General features: G+C 45.0%; 1 long non-coding RNA gene across 3 annotated transcripts in view; it reads right to left on the bottom strand.

The window, feature by feature from the left end:
* Window positions 1–3,054: 3,054 nt before the first annotated feature.
* Window positions 3,055–14,320, bottom strand: part of LOC106496312 (uncharacterized) — a 170,237-nt gene continuing 158,971 nt past the window's right edge. For all 3 annotated transcript variants that reach the window (XR_010883268.1, XR_001294586.2, XR_010883267.1), the window contains 2 exons: window positions 6,952–7,226; window positions 3,055–3,554 (listed from right to left, as the gene is read on the bottom strand). This is a non-coding gene — a long non-coding RNA (uncharacterized lncRNA). The remainder of the gene's footprint in view (window positions 3,555–6,951; window positions 7,227–14,320) is intronic.

Below are 14,320 nucleotides of genomic sequence, written 5' to 3' on the forward strand. Positions count from 1 at the left end.
AAACATTTATTTGGTTATAAAAGTAATTTTTCCTACCACTTGTAAAGCTTGATACAGCTTCACACTGATAAATATTTCCACAGCAGAGACCTTGAAAGGCCAAAGTGAAATCCACTTCAAAAACCATTCATCATAAGATAGGCCCAGTAGAAAAACAGCTCTCTGCTAACTATACCTTCTGACTTTTTGCCTCCAGTTTTTTGTGGTTGGAAGCACCAATGGGGTAAAGGAGACTTTCTTTCTTCTTTCTTCCTTTCTTTTCTTTCTTCCTTCCATATATCTATCTTTCCTTCCTTCCTTCCTTTCTCTTTCATTTTTCCTTTCTTTCCTTTCTCCTTCCTTCTTTCTCAGGTTCCTCTCAGGTAAAAAAAAAAAGTATGTTGAGCACCAAATTAATACACATTCTTCCTTCCTTATATCTTGCAAGGCAGTTAAATATTTGATGGCAACCCTGGAGATTAAAGTTCTTCCACCCACAGACCTACAGGAGCCCAGGCAACAGCCTTGAGATTTCTCCTGTCTCCATAACATCAGTGTGCGTTCGAGGATGGGAAGAGAGTTCAGGCACCATGTCCTAATTTCACTCCCGTTCCTGCAAGCATGTGTTCCTCACTAAATAACCATATTCATGTTTAATAAAAACAAGCCAGAGGGTTCATTCCAACGGTGTCTCTTTTATTGACACTTTCAAAGAGACACCTTCTTGCCCTCTGTATCAAGCACTTTGCCTGCACTCGCTGCTATAGCAGAATCCAGGCTGAAAAGCAAATTCTCAGGGCAGTTATCTACGGCCTAATGGTTCAGACTCCTTCAGGAAGACCTTGGCTCAGTTTTCTGCTCCATCGCTGAGGAATCAGGGTCACCCGCAGAGCAGTTAAATACGCAGCTACCACTGGCGGACCTGCTCCGAGCTCGCTGCAGTCAGCGTGGTCACGGCACCGGGAAGCCCAACGGAGACGAAAGGTGCCGAGTGTTTACGTAGGGTCCCTCAGGGAGTTTTGACCCCCACAGTTAATTCCACGCTCTCATAGCCATACTCTCCGCGACACTTGAGCTAGCTAGGCAATGGCAGCTGGGCTGCAGCAATGCCTCTGGCTGCGCTTTTCTGACTCTCTGTGAGCTCCTGCTACCCACAAGGCGCTCGCGAGCGTGGTGAGAGGAGCAGCATACAGACCTAAAGAGCAGGTTACGCAGGCTTATGAGTTAAACACCTATCTAACATGCTAGGTCTACACAAAATATCTCCTGTTTTACTGCATATGAGACTTCAGAGTATTTTAAGGCACTGTTTAAGACACAGCCATTTTGTATGTGGATACTCTTAAATCAATTCAAATCTCATTTAGTTCAAGTGGACAGGTGCAAACTAACCTGATACAACCTGCCTGAAACCAAAATAACTGCATCTAAGCAAGAATGACTATATTCCATTTTTGTACCCATGAATCTGTGGAAATTAATGCTGCTCTCACAATTAAAGATATTTTATGACCATAAAACTGCATTGACACCAAGGGGATTCAAGCTGAAAAGGTATTACTTTTGTACACGGAAAAAAAACCTAAGGCACCCACTCTTTGGAGGTTCTGGGTAACCAACAGTTAAAGCTCTGCTTTTAAATCATCAATCATGAAGTAGTCATAGTGGGCAATATTAGCGATCCCAACAACACAGTAGCGTAGACAGACGACCGGGTGAAACGCCACAGCCAGTTTAGGTATTAGCCTTACAATTTCCATTACTGATACTGTAATGATTTTGCAGCTCTCATTTATTTTTCACTATTTAAGCTGCTAGCTTGTGGCAAATACTTTGCAAGAAAAAAAAAGAAAAAAAGAAAAAAAAAAGAAACAGAACCCAAAACCCCAGAGACTGCCCATCCTTGACAGGAACAGTCCTGGCATGCCTGGAATGTGTAAAACCACAAAAGAGCCATTTCTGTTCATATTAGCCCTTATGAAATCCCCTTTTAAAAAAGACTCAGCATTCGAGGCTTCAGTCACTTGACAGAGCTCTTTTAGGATTGTCTTTTGCTTTTAAGTACAACTTATCAGTTGAAACCCAGATGGGTTTGTGTATCTGACTGTTGCGTTCTTTGCTTTCAGCTCCCAGACCGTTACATGCACGGACACCAAACTGGTCAAGCCAATTTCCCTCCTTTGTCCCCACGTTCTGGGTAGATAAAAGCTGTAACAGGCTTCCTATCTACCAACACAATTTGACTGTTAATTTTACATAAAAGAAAAAAAAGAACACAAAAAAACAAAACCCAGCACCACACGCAACGATTATCACCATTACCCACACAAATGCCAGAGCAACCACAGTGTGATTCGATGAGACCCGGACCATGGTGAGCATCTCTGGACACAGACTGGAATAGTCTCCAGGCCACTAAGTTCTGCAGTTCTCTTTTGCTCTGAGATGTCCCGTTTTTTGAATTGCTTATAGAAGTCTTTTTTTGCCGCCCACAACTTCCCACTGTTACTCTAGCATCAGCACGCTGCCACTGAGGGCAGCAGGAACGGGAGCCCTAGGCATGCAGGGCTCGACTCAGTCCCTTGCGGCTATGGCGATATTTATACAGCGTAAGTGGGGCAGATGTGAGTTTGCTGCATCAGGGCAAGGAGGTGACCAAGCTCATGTCACCACATTAGTGCCGTGTTGAGCGTGACACCTCTTGAGCTGCTTCAGGAGGGTCAAATCCTGTTCCTATTTAAGTCACTAGCAAAACCCTTGCCAAGTTTTCCAATGAAACCAGGCTTTGCTTCTCGAACTGCAGCAACCTAAGACAGAAGGGACCCAAAATATATTGCTTCAACTTGATTCCTCCAGTCAAAGCATTTTCAGAGCTGGCTTCTTTTTGTTTTCCACCTCTCTTCTTTACTTTCCCGGGCTTCCTGAACAGTCCTAGGCACACCTTCCTGGACAGCTCACCACTACAGGCATATGGCAATTTGCAGTATGAGTTTCAAGTCTAGCCTTAGCATTAGGAAGCATCAGAGCAATGTGGAGCAAAGCTGAAACACAGGGACTGTTAATGACAATTTCCAGCACTTTCTGTCTTTTATTCATGTATATTGATATGCAGCCATATAAAATGCAAGAAACACTGTAATTGATAAATAAAAGGTCTGCCAGGACAAACATTAACTACTGTAAGAAAGAGCGGGGAAAGAAGTATCTTGCGTAGAGCTAAAAAAACCCCAAAAGTTAAAAAACAATAACCAGGAATGTCCCCATTGGTCCAAGTTTATCTTGGTGACTGCTTTCAGGGCTTTTTTTGTTGTTGTTGTACCACCTTGATTTGCATACAAAGAATCCACAGCAGATATCAGCTGTCTTGGAAAAAAATACAAAAATGATAAGGATTTCTGCTGTCAACACCGGAATGGGTTTTGGTGCTGTACGACATGCCAGAGAGCCTCTCTCATCACTAAAGCAATATGCAGCAGTACATTGCAGTTCTTCATCACTCCCAAATATATGCACACTGTTTTAGGGGCAGCAGCGCATGATGCAACTCCTCAGGAGAGCTTCCATAGTTAGAAAACCTGAAAATGAAAGAAAAACAAGCAGGTGAGTTTATTTGCATTCCAGATTTACAATTAACAAAGCACCAAATTAGCTGGTAGGAAGCAGAAGAGTAAAAAGGAAAACCGCCAACTTAAAATGCAAATCTTCACCCTACTACAATTGTAAGCCACAGCTAAGATTCCTATGGACTAGAAAGACATTAGTAAGAACACATTTTTCACCCCTTTTTCGATGCGGTCACTTCATGAACTTGACAGTGGCTTGTGATATGTGGTTTCAGTCTTATCCCGTATTAGTCAGTCTCATTTCCTGAAAAGAACTTTAACGGAAAAGCAGAAAACCTTTAAAACAATTGTACAGGTCTTTCTGTCTTTCCTTTCCCCTTTTTGTCTTTCTCTCTACCACACTCTACTGAAAAACACCATTTTTTGAAATTAGTACAGTATTAAAAAAATGGATCTTTTCCCAAGGCTCTTGGATCTTACAGAATATAGGTTGCCAGTGTCCTTTCAAGCTCATGCACACTAACTGTTGGCAGCACAAAATAAAACTTCAGTGCATTTGTTTCAATATGGTATACGTGGTTACTTGGAATCGGGCTTCCTCTTGCGTAGCAGGCATAGCAAGACAGTTTTGTTAAATTATACTTTGCATTCTTATTACAGCATCTCAGCACTTCATGGCCATTAACAGTCACAGCCCCACTGAAAGCACAGTGGCAAGTAAATACTTGCTTTACAGATGAGTAACTCAGACTGTGATAATTATACCACTGCACCTCTTTGCATTTTTCTGCAGAACTCAGTTCATCTCCTTATCTATCAAGGCTGAATCCTTCTCCCTTTGGGAGTCCGCTTCATTAGAAACAAGAAGAGGCCTTTGTTAAACTAGGGCTACTCCATGCTCACCCTCATAGCTTCTCTCCAGGGCACTGAGAAATATTAAGGCTTTCCAGCTGCAGTCACAGGTCTTGTTAAGAGCATCTAAGCACAAACCAGACCAGTAACCAGCAGCTCAGCTAACGCCGCACCGCTTGAGGGCAGGCTGGAGGAATGGGCCAACAGGAACTCTAGGAAATTTAGCACGGACAAATGGAAAGTCCTGCCCCAGGCAAGGAAGAGTCCTTGCTACGATGCAGGCTGGGACTGACTGGCCAGGGAGCAACTCTGTGGAAAAGGAGGACAGCAAGCTGGATGTCAGCTTGTAGTGAGCCCTGGCAGCAAAGAAGGCCAGCAGTATCCTGGGCTGTAGATGAAGGGAAGTGATTATTCCCTCTACTCAGCACTTATTAGATCAAATCTAGATACTGCTTCTAGTTCTGCCCCACCCCCCCAAATACAAGAAAAACATTGACAAACAGGAGCAAGCTCAGCAGAGACCACCAAGCTGGTGGAGTGCACCAAGATGGAGCACTTGCCCAGTAAGGAGAGGCTAAGGGAAGTCAGCTTGTTCAGGCTGGAGAAGAGACAGCTTCAGGGGCCTAACATCAGCCCTCAAGAACCTTTGAGGATGTTATTGAGAAGACAGAGACAGGCTCTTCACAGTGGTGCATGGCAAAAGAATGAGAGACAGTGGGCATAAATTGAAACAAGAGAGGTTCAGACTGGCTAAAAGGTGAAATTTTTTCCCCATGAGGAATTTTTCCCCCTTTTTTTTCCCCATGAGGTTATGCACTCTCCATCCTTGGAGGTCTTCAAGACACAACTGGATAAGGCCCTGAGCAACCTGGTCTGATCTCATAGCTGACCCTGCTCAAAGCAGAAGGTTGTAGAGATCTCCTGAGGTCTTTCCAACCTCAATCATCCCACAGTCCTATGATCCACCTTCTAACTGCCACCAGTCCAGAGGCTACTGAAGAAAGGATGGGAATCACTCAGTGTTTCAGTACTGTGATAATATCCAAGTGAAATGAGAAAGAAAAAAACACATCACAAATCTATGGTCAGGCCCATCATGAAGACAGCCCAGCCACACTACAGACAGTGAATCAAGGGCATGACAACTGCTTCTGTTTGCCCTTTCCTCACCTTCTCTCTAGACATAAGCCATAAGCTCTTCAGGATAGATCCGGTTCACCTCTTGAAGGCCAAAAAGGCAGCCCCTAAGGTCCATAACTTATCTTCCCCTTAGGACATGACAAACCCCACTTATGTCTCCAGTTCCATAGTGACCCACACACAAACTGTCCATCTCAGCTTGGAACGAGCAATTTGGGAATCAGTGGCCTAGGAAATTCTGTTCATTTTCCATCTACAGCACACATAAGAGCAGTGTTGGAGGGCAGTCACACCTCCTCCCTCCCCCATACACACATATTTACAGAACAAACAGGATTTCCTAAGACCAGTGTATAGCACAGACTATAAAAAGGCTCTCTGTATTGCCCAAGGCTGCAGCCTGTATTGCACAGGATCTAGGTGCTTCAAAAAACTTTCCCCAAAAACTACAAGTTGCAATGCTCTGGCTCAAGATGCACAAGCTACTCTGCCAGCATGGCTTTACCCCATTCTCCAGCCTTTGTGTTGTAAAGGGTGTTTGAGCAACATTTTGCTTCCAGTCAAAATAATTTATGTGGCTAAGAGACAGGAAATGTCACAACCAAGAAGATGAAAAGAGACATTATAGACATAGCTACTGAGTTCTTGCTTCTTAGAAGAATCCATAAAAAATGATGAGGCAACTGTCACATGTGTTAAGTGAGCAGGAGAGGAGGAGATGTAAAAGGGGATGTCCATCTTCTTGCCTGAGGTCACCCAACAGGGCAGTGGCAGAGCCACTGATCCTCCTCCCCTTGCTCCCAGTGTCTTGACACTCTCTGCCCTCTTCATGCCTCTGTTTGACAGCCAAGGTGTGCTAAGATATAAAACTACCTCCTGACATTGCACATAACCACATTTCTTTTTTGAGACCAAAGCCTAAGGGGATGCCAGCTCCCCACCAGAAGTCAGTCATGACCAAATAACATCTTTTAAAAATGCAAAACTGCGTGGACACTAAGAAACTGGTCCAACTTTGAAAATATACTTGCTAACATGTTTTGAAATGTGGTCTATTCTCACAGGGCCATAGAGGATTCTAAGGGTTTATCCACACGTGGTTTTTTTTTTTATACACTTGGAAGTGAGACCAGTAACCATTTTTATGCCTATCTATTCATAGATTTTTATTTTTAGTACAGAAGAGAGTATCGGATCACTGAGTTTCAGCTTCTGCTGAAACGCCTGTATAAAATAGGCTGGCCAATTTCAAGCAGCTATCTAGGTTTTGAGCCACTTTAATGACTTGTGCTGGCCTAAATTTCTGCAACTGCATCCATATTGAAGACTGTACAAATCAGCAAAAGAAGTCACAGCTCATGACAAAAAAAAAAGATACAAAAAAGATGCAGAAAAAAAGAAAGATTAAAAATCCTACCTCCTTCTCTTTGATAAGTGAGGTCTTCAAGCCAGATATGCCTTTGGAAACAGTGTCCCCCTCCTCTTTCCACCCTCCCACTCCTCTTTTCTTTGAGCAACGTCTTGGGGCCACACTTTGCAGCCTTGGTTGATGGAGGTGAAGGATGCTTTCTGTTTGGGAGGCAGGGAAGACTGTGCAGGAGCAGGGTAGAACCTGGGCACTCAATTACCCAAGCAGCAGCAACAATATGTTAATTCACTGGATCCGTCTGAAATGAAGTACAGTGCAAGTCCCTGGAAAAAGTGAAAAGGAGCCTGTTAAGGAAAATCTGTGAAGGTGTTGTGCGCAGCAGCTCCTTGGAGTCAAAACAAGGACAGACTTTGCACAGCCATCATTTTTAGACCATAATTAGCAGCCAACATGCCTTCTTTTCTTCCCTCAGTATATCAGAGCGCAGCAGGCAGGAGCAAGGGGAATTACCCTGACCACTGACAGGTCATTCCTACTGCGGCCCTCTGTGATGGCAACACATATGGCAAATGACATCACACATTCCCTTCCAAAATGCTGCCATTGTGTCTGAACAAAAAGAGCTGAACAAAGGACAGGGTCAGGGCTTTGACAGACAAGTTGTGCTAGATCCTGCTATGACAATATCAGCCTTAGCGAACCCAGCTGGAGGATGGGACAGAAAATGGGTATGTGTGCCCATGCCCTGGCTCTCCCATGTCCAGAGGGTGGGATTACCACTAGCCCATCTTCAGAGACAGATTAAGCTAAAACACTAGGCTAAGGACTTGAGTCACAGAAATGCAAGGTACATGCTCCTTCTGCCAACTCTGCTACAAAGCAGCTAACGCCAACATCTGATGTATGAATTTCACCTCTCAAAGCTTAATTTCCACACTTCTCAGATTTGAAACCACTGGTTTGAAAGGAGTTTCTTGGTCAGTTACTCTTTTGTACTTTTCTTTTTATCATTTTGACCAGAATTTTCAAAGGTTCCTGAGGAACCCAAGAGAAAGGTAAAGGAACGATTTTTGTAGGCAAAGGACATTGAACTGGTTAAACCATGGCAAGCTGATGCATCATTATTTAAAAAGCTGCACACACATTAAATAACCCCTGCAAGGAGTGCCTCATCTGTGGCAAGCTCACCCTGGATAGAGCAAGGCCATAATTTCAAGCACCCTCTCTCAGTGTCTAGAGGTTTCTCACACTTTCAGAAGTGCAGCTTCCTTATTCATATGTACAGCTGCCATGGCATTATCTGCTCCAAGTTTACGTCTTGAGTTTTGCCTCTCTGTTCAGGTGCCCAGAGCCTACAGCTCATTAGATAATTCCAGTCCTCTATGAGCAAACAAGAAAGCCAATGTAACAAGGAGAGAAGAAGAAAATTGAAATTGTCCTTTGATGAATTTACCGTGGGAACTCACCATCCTCAGCATGTTAGCACTGACTACCTCCTGGTGAATTACCCTGGAGGCTTCTGACTTTCTACTGACTAATTCTTCTAACACTCGATTATAAATTACAGCCCAACTCTGGTATTGTAATGGAAGTAGCCTTCCATTCCTAAATCAGAGAGGGTGCCTTGCTGGAGGCAGGAAAACCTATCATCTCTTCTCATGAAAAAGGGGCACAACAATGGTTAAGATCTCTGGTATCTCAGTATGCTTGATGGACTGCCCACATGCATGTTTTCAGCTTCCAGAGAACTACAAACCTCCTCAAGGAGCAATGATTTCCATCAAATACAAGCAAGGCTTTAAATTTGTGTAGCCTCTTGTACAGAGGTTTATGTTGTAATCAAGAGAAAGATTAAACCCTACCAGAAGAAACAGTTGCAAATTGAAGCCCTTTCTTCATAAGGAAATTTGACCAGTTGAACTGATATCTGTGCTGACACACTTGTTCAGAGACATAAGCACGGCCTTCATTCTCACATATAAGTGTTACCCTGGGAAGCAGGCGGCCAAACTGTTTAACTATAATAAGTTTAAATTCAGCTCTCAAGTTGCATCAAAAGGAAAACCACTGGGTTCCTGCATAAACAGGACCTAACAGCAGAGAACATCCACAGAAAGCGTTTACCATTTCTGCCACGTGCAAGCTTTTTTGGAGAGACTGTTTTCTGAGCACAAGACTAAGTAAAATCACATTGTTTGCCCTTGTTTAAAAAACACATGCATTTTGTATGGACTGACTTTTGACCTCCAAAGAGAAGATGGGGAGAGCAGAGAAGAACAGTGAACTGCAAAGGTAGCAGTAACAGTCCTGCCAGCATCTAGACTTGGGTCCTGGCATTTCACAGAGCTCCTAGTGGCCTTCCCTAAAAGACAGCACTTCATTGCAAGGTGACGTGTCTCAGATGAGATCGTTTCCTGAACAGCACTGACAACGCATGGTTAAAAGCTTGGTTCAGACAAGCGGTAAAACAAGTCTGTTTCTGGTTTTTGAGTGTCTCACACGCTGGGCTGAATATTCAGTGCTTTCCATGTTTGCTCACTCACAAGTTATCTGGGCTGCACAATCAGCAAAACTCCTGCGAAAACACTCGATGGGGCTCAGCTACCAGGCAGTCTGTAATGGAGCTCTTCTAGAGAAAAACAGAACTGTTATCGCACATACGACTGTCCCAATACAATTAGTCATACCTGATGGAGAGATACGAGTCTTCTCAGGGCTCTTACTGCCTTGTCAACAGATGAAGTCAAAATGAAAACATCCTAACTATCAACAACCAACTTGAAAGCTGAATCATGAATCCTCAAAGCAGCCTCAAAACTATGCAGAGAAGTCTCCTCCATAGAATCAGATAGCTGGTTCCTTCCATCTGTCCTTTCTTCTTCCACTATAATTTCCAGATGTTGCTCAGTGCAATAATATTTCTTCCTTCATCTCTCCCTCTCAAACAGCTGAGGGGTGCTGCAGGTTCAGGAGAAGAAGCCATGCTAGTGGCAGGAAGAGGAAAAGCCCAGCACTTTGATGGTGGGAGACGGCCCAGTTGTGTCCTCTGTGTGACCTCAGACAAGTTCCCTAACACTGCTTTGTCTCAATTTCCCAACTGAAATAGCAAGTTCCCAGTCATGTTAGGTGACCAGTATTACAATCTGTGAGGTAGCCCTGGTATTACCATCATGGGGTTAATGCTAATAATGCAAACATTAGGGGAACCTGCTGGCGTGCCTAACCAAACAACTTCCCTCCCATATCAATAAGCTCCTGCACAGAACCTAAATTAATCACATGAAGATCTTCAACCCAACTTAGACCACAGTTTCATACAGCACTTATATCTCTAGTACTTCACAAACTTCTCTGTTGGTCTCTTTTGTCTCTGAAGGTCTTGACAAACACTCACTACCACAAGACCAACCCTGTCAGACCAGTAGCTCGGGAGATCCATGTTCTCTCTGCACCACTTGACGGATGTTTTCTACCCTATAGGGCATTTTTTTGCATCAACACTAATGAATAATGCTTTTGATGAAAAGACTGGCAAATGAATGGAAGGAGTTAGACTCGTGACTGGTACAGGAGGCAGAACATCTGGATGCAATTCAGTTGTTCAAGCCTCTCTAGCTGGGAGGTTACCTGTCTGGGAGGTACCACACAGGGATACTGTGATTGCCATCTGCAGGGAGGACCTCAGGTCTTTGGCACAAATCTGCACAGGAGTACCACAAACAATACGGTGAGGCTGGGAGTAGAAAGAGTGGGATTCCTTCTGATAACCTTTATGAAATTTAGTTGGAAAGGAATTTTTTTATACGCCTCTTCCCACATACTGATAAATTCTTTACAGATGTAATCTACACTACCACCGCATCCGATTGAGGCAAGGGCTTGCATTAAGGTGCGATGTGGAGCACTGCTGGTTCTGAAGGGCTCACAAGCTGCATAGGCAAGGCAACAAGAGAGAGATGCAGAGCAGCAGAGCGTCTTGTTCAGGCTAATGGAGCAGGTCAAGGGCACAACTCCAGAGAAGCCAAATCTTCTAGACCTCAGCTCAGGGCTCTGCTGCTGATCATCTTGCAGAGATGGGCAATTCCAAGGCAAGTCTCTCAGCCAAAACCACACATGGGCGCACGCTAAAGAGGAGAGGAGACACACATCTACAGCTAAAAGCAATTGCTGTAGGTTGCCATGGTAGTGCTCATGGGTGATTTTGTCACCCTTATCAGCTGTAACAGCATTTAGGTCTATTATCAGAGAAGACTAGAGTATTTTTTAAGGGTGCAATAGGAGGCAGAAACAGAAAATCAGTGTCAGCCAGGAGCCAGCAGTCTGTACATAAAGCAAGAGCCCTCTCTCAGAGCAAGCTGTCTCACATGGGTACACAGACGTATACACGGCCCTGTATTTGTGTACAAGCTCAAGTGCGATTGCAGGGCTCCATGACACCCCCCAAGTGAAGGAGGAGAGCTCTCCTTTTTACGGAGGGATTCACAGCAGAGGCAGCACTCCAGAGAGCGGAGAGACAGAAAGGAAGCTCAGCGACGGCGGGAGGAGGGCGTTCATCTGCACTCCCTTCAGATCTGATAAAAGTAGGTCAATCTTTCTGCTTTGCTGAACCTTTTGGCAGGTTGGTACTGTGCTGCCGTCGCCGCTCGCAACTTATAATTTGTGCTGCGCGGCAGACACGTCATTCAAAAGTTAACGAATTCAATACATCTAATTAAATCAACCTTGGCATCCATTCAAAACCCATCTCGCTGCTTTTTTTTTTTTTCCGGTTGTTTTATTCTCTACTCTTGGCAGTGAAGAGATACACAAGAGGAGAGATGAAGAGAGAGGGTTGCTAAGGGGCAAGCTGGTTTCCATCTCTGGCTTATTTCCCTGTTGCTCACCCATCATCACAGAGGCACTTCTTCTTCCTTGAGGGAAAGTGACAAGCCCATGTGGCTTCCGTGTTTATGCCCCTCTTCTCCTCTCCTCCCCCCAAATAAAATGACCTTTTCTGTCTACTCACAGGCATTGTAAACAGAGTTAAATACAAGCCAACGGACTTTTGGCTCTGCTGTTGACATTTGCTATTCTCAATGCGTGCTCGGCAAGCGTGCATGTATAAACAGCGTGCCCGCCCCATCTCCTCCTCCCAACAGCATCTTCTCCTGGAGACAGCCCCAGAGACTTGATGCCTGGCTTAATGCATGCTTCTTTTGGTGGCAGGATCAGTTCACACCCTGCATGAGCACCCGCTTCGGTCCCCCAGCCCCTGCACCGCCTCTCTCAGCACCTCTGAATGCAGCACAAAATTAACCAGTACAGAAGAATAACCATTGCTCAGGCATGCCTGCACACTAGATTATTTTTAAGCTGGATCAGTTCCCTGGTTCAGCTCTCACAAATAACCATAGCAAGGGGCAAGCATGAGAGGCAGGGATGGGTAAGCCAAGGACTTAAGCTGCCATGGCTGGTGAAAGAAATGTACATCAAAGCATGGCCCGCAGCACTTAGGCTGTGCTGGACACAGTTCAAGGCATGAACACAATCTTCCAGCACCTGGCTGAGCAAAGCAAGAAAGCACCGGGTAGTCCTACTGGCCTCCTGGAGATTGTTCGTCCAGGCTAGATCCTCCTCCAGCCGCACACCCCCCACAGCTCCTGAGCTCCTCCGCATGTGAGACTTATCTGGCAGACACGGCCACATGGGCTCATGTGGTCCGAGCGGCTGGAGGAGTTGCCGTCTGTCAGCTGAGCCATGCTACTGGACTGCAGGGGTGCTCTCGCTTCACCCTAGCTGCAAGCAAAGGCAAGGAGCCACCGCTGGCAGCTCACCTGCTCGGTGACTGTGGACGTGCCCCACAAGCTTCCCAAGCCTGCCTTCTTCTGTGGCAGGACCGCAGATAGCGGGACCCTATCTGTCTGACTGTTCTGCTTCTTCACAGCAGCAGATGCTGCTTCTCAAACAAGCTGTTCCAATCCTTCCTCTCCTTCCTTAGACCACTGACTTGAAGGCAGGATTGTGTCACTGCCTGTTATGTTTTCTATGCTGTGACTCAAATTCCCCAGCAAAATTCCTATTTGTGGCTGTGGCAGTTTAATTAAAGACACTTGGATTGCCCCAGAAGAACACACCTGTCACATCCTCTGATCCTTGTAGCAAATTTGTTGTCTTTTCATATCCTTTAGTTTTTCCATATCCTTCCTGGGCTGGGGAACCAGAACTGCAAAATATTCCAGGTGTCACCAGATCAAGGCTATGTTCAAAGTGTTGTTTCCTCCTTCATTTGATATGCAAGATCTCTCTGGCAAAGATGACAGCATTTTGCACTGCAAACTCATATGCAGCCTGTTATCTGCTACCACCTCTAAGACATCCTTGGACTCACTACTCTAAAAACAGTTGTTTACCTTTTGGTATCTCTGCTATTTCCTCTCCTTTAACCCAAACCCACAGAAACCATTCCTAAAATACTAAAAATAATCTTGGGCAGCTTCCTTCTGACTCCGAAAATGACGACATATTGTGTTGTTGCTAGATGGCTGTTTTGCTCATCAGAAGAAGCAGCTCATTTCAAGAGCGACTGGAAGTTACTCCTGCGGCTGGCAGGGCTGCAGCTGCAGCGGTAGCTGCTGCTGCTCTGGCAGGGAAGGGCGTTCCACGCAAAACCTCTTGATCATCCCTTTCTCAGCAATATGAAAGCAGGCTGAAAAGCACTTTGAACTCCTCTGGGATGAAAGGGCCAGGGAGAGTGTAAAATATCACTCTTCCCCATGGCAGTGGATGCTACAAGACTCTCTCTGGGAATGCAAAAAGTCATTTCTCTGTAACCAAGCTCTTCCTGCTCACACAGTCATGACAATGTTCCATGTTCTCTCAGGTTCAGAGGGATCTCCCCTTTCTGCCCTCTTCTTTTCTTCCACCTGAGACACGCACACCTCAGGCTGAGCTCAGGTGGAGAAATACTCTTGGATCAGAGAAAAGAAATGGGAGTAGATGATACCAATTTAGGGAAATTACCTTGGCTGCTGTGAATCAGCACATCTTCACTGACACCACCACTACCAAACCATTTCCCACATGCTGGCCTGCTCTGTGAAAAATGCAGAACACATTTCTTTAATAACTACTGACTGGTTATGATCAGCACATTTATTGCCCCATCCCCAGATTCTGCCCTCAAAAACAAGGCCACCATGTGCTTCTGATCAAAAATGGCAGTATTCTGCTCTTCTCTGCCAGGTGGGATATGGCTATCAAGATGCAGCCAGTATTTTTGTGTGGTCATTAGTCCCACAAACATGGCATCTGTACTACAAAACTCTGTCCAAGCAGAGTGCCTGTTGTGCTAGGTGCTGTGCAAACACAAAGTTGGAGCCTGTCCGGGAGAAGAAGCTTGTGATCTCAAGAGCTGAGAGAGATGAGGGGCAAGAACGGC

Source organism: Apteryx mantelli, chromosome 2, assembly GCF_036417845.1.
Source record: "Apteryx mantelli isolate bAptMan1 chromosome 2, bAptMan1.hap1, whole genome shotgun sequence".
In the NCBI taxonomy this organism is placed as follows: Eukaryota; Metazoa; Chordata; class Aves; order Apterygiformes; family Apterygidae; genus Apteryx; species Apteryx mantelli.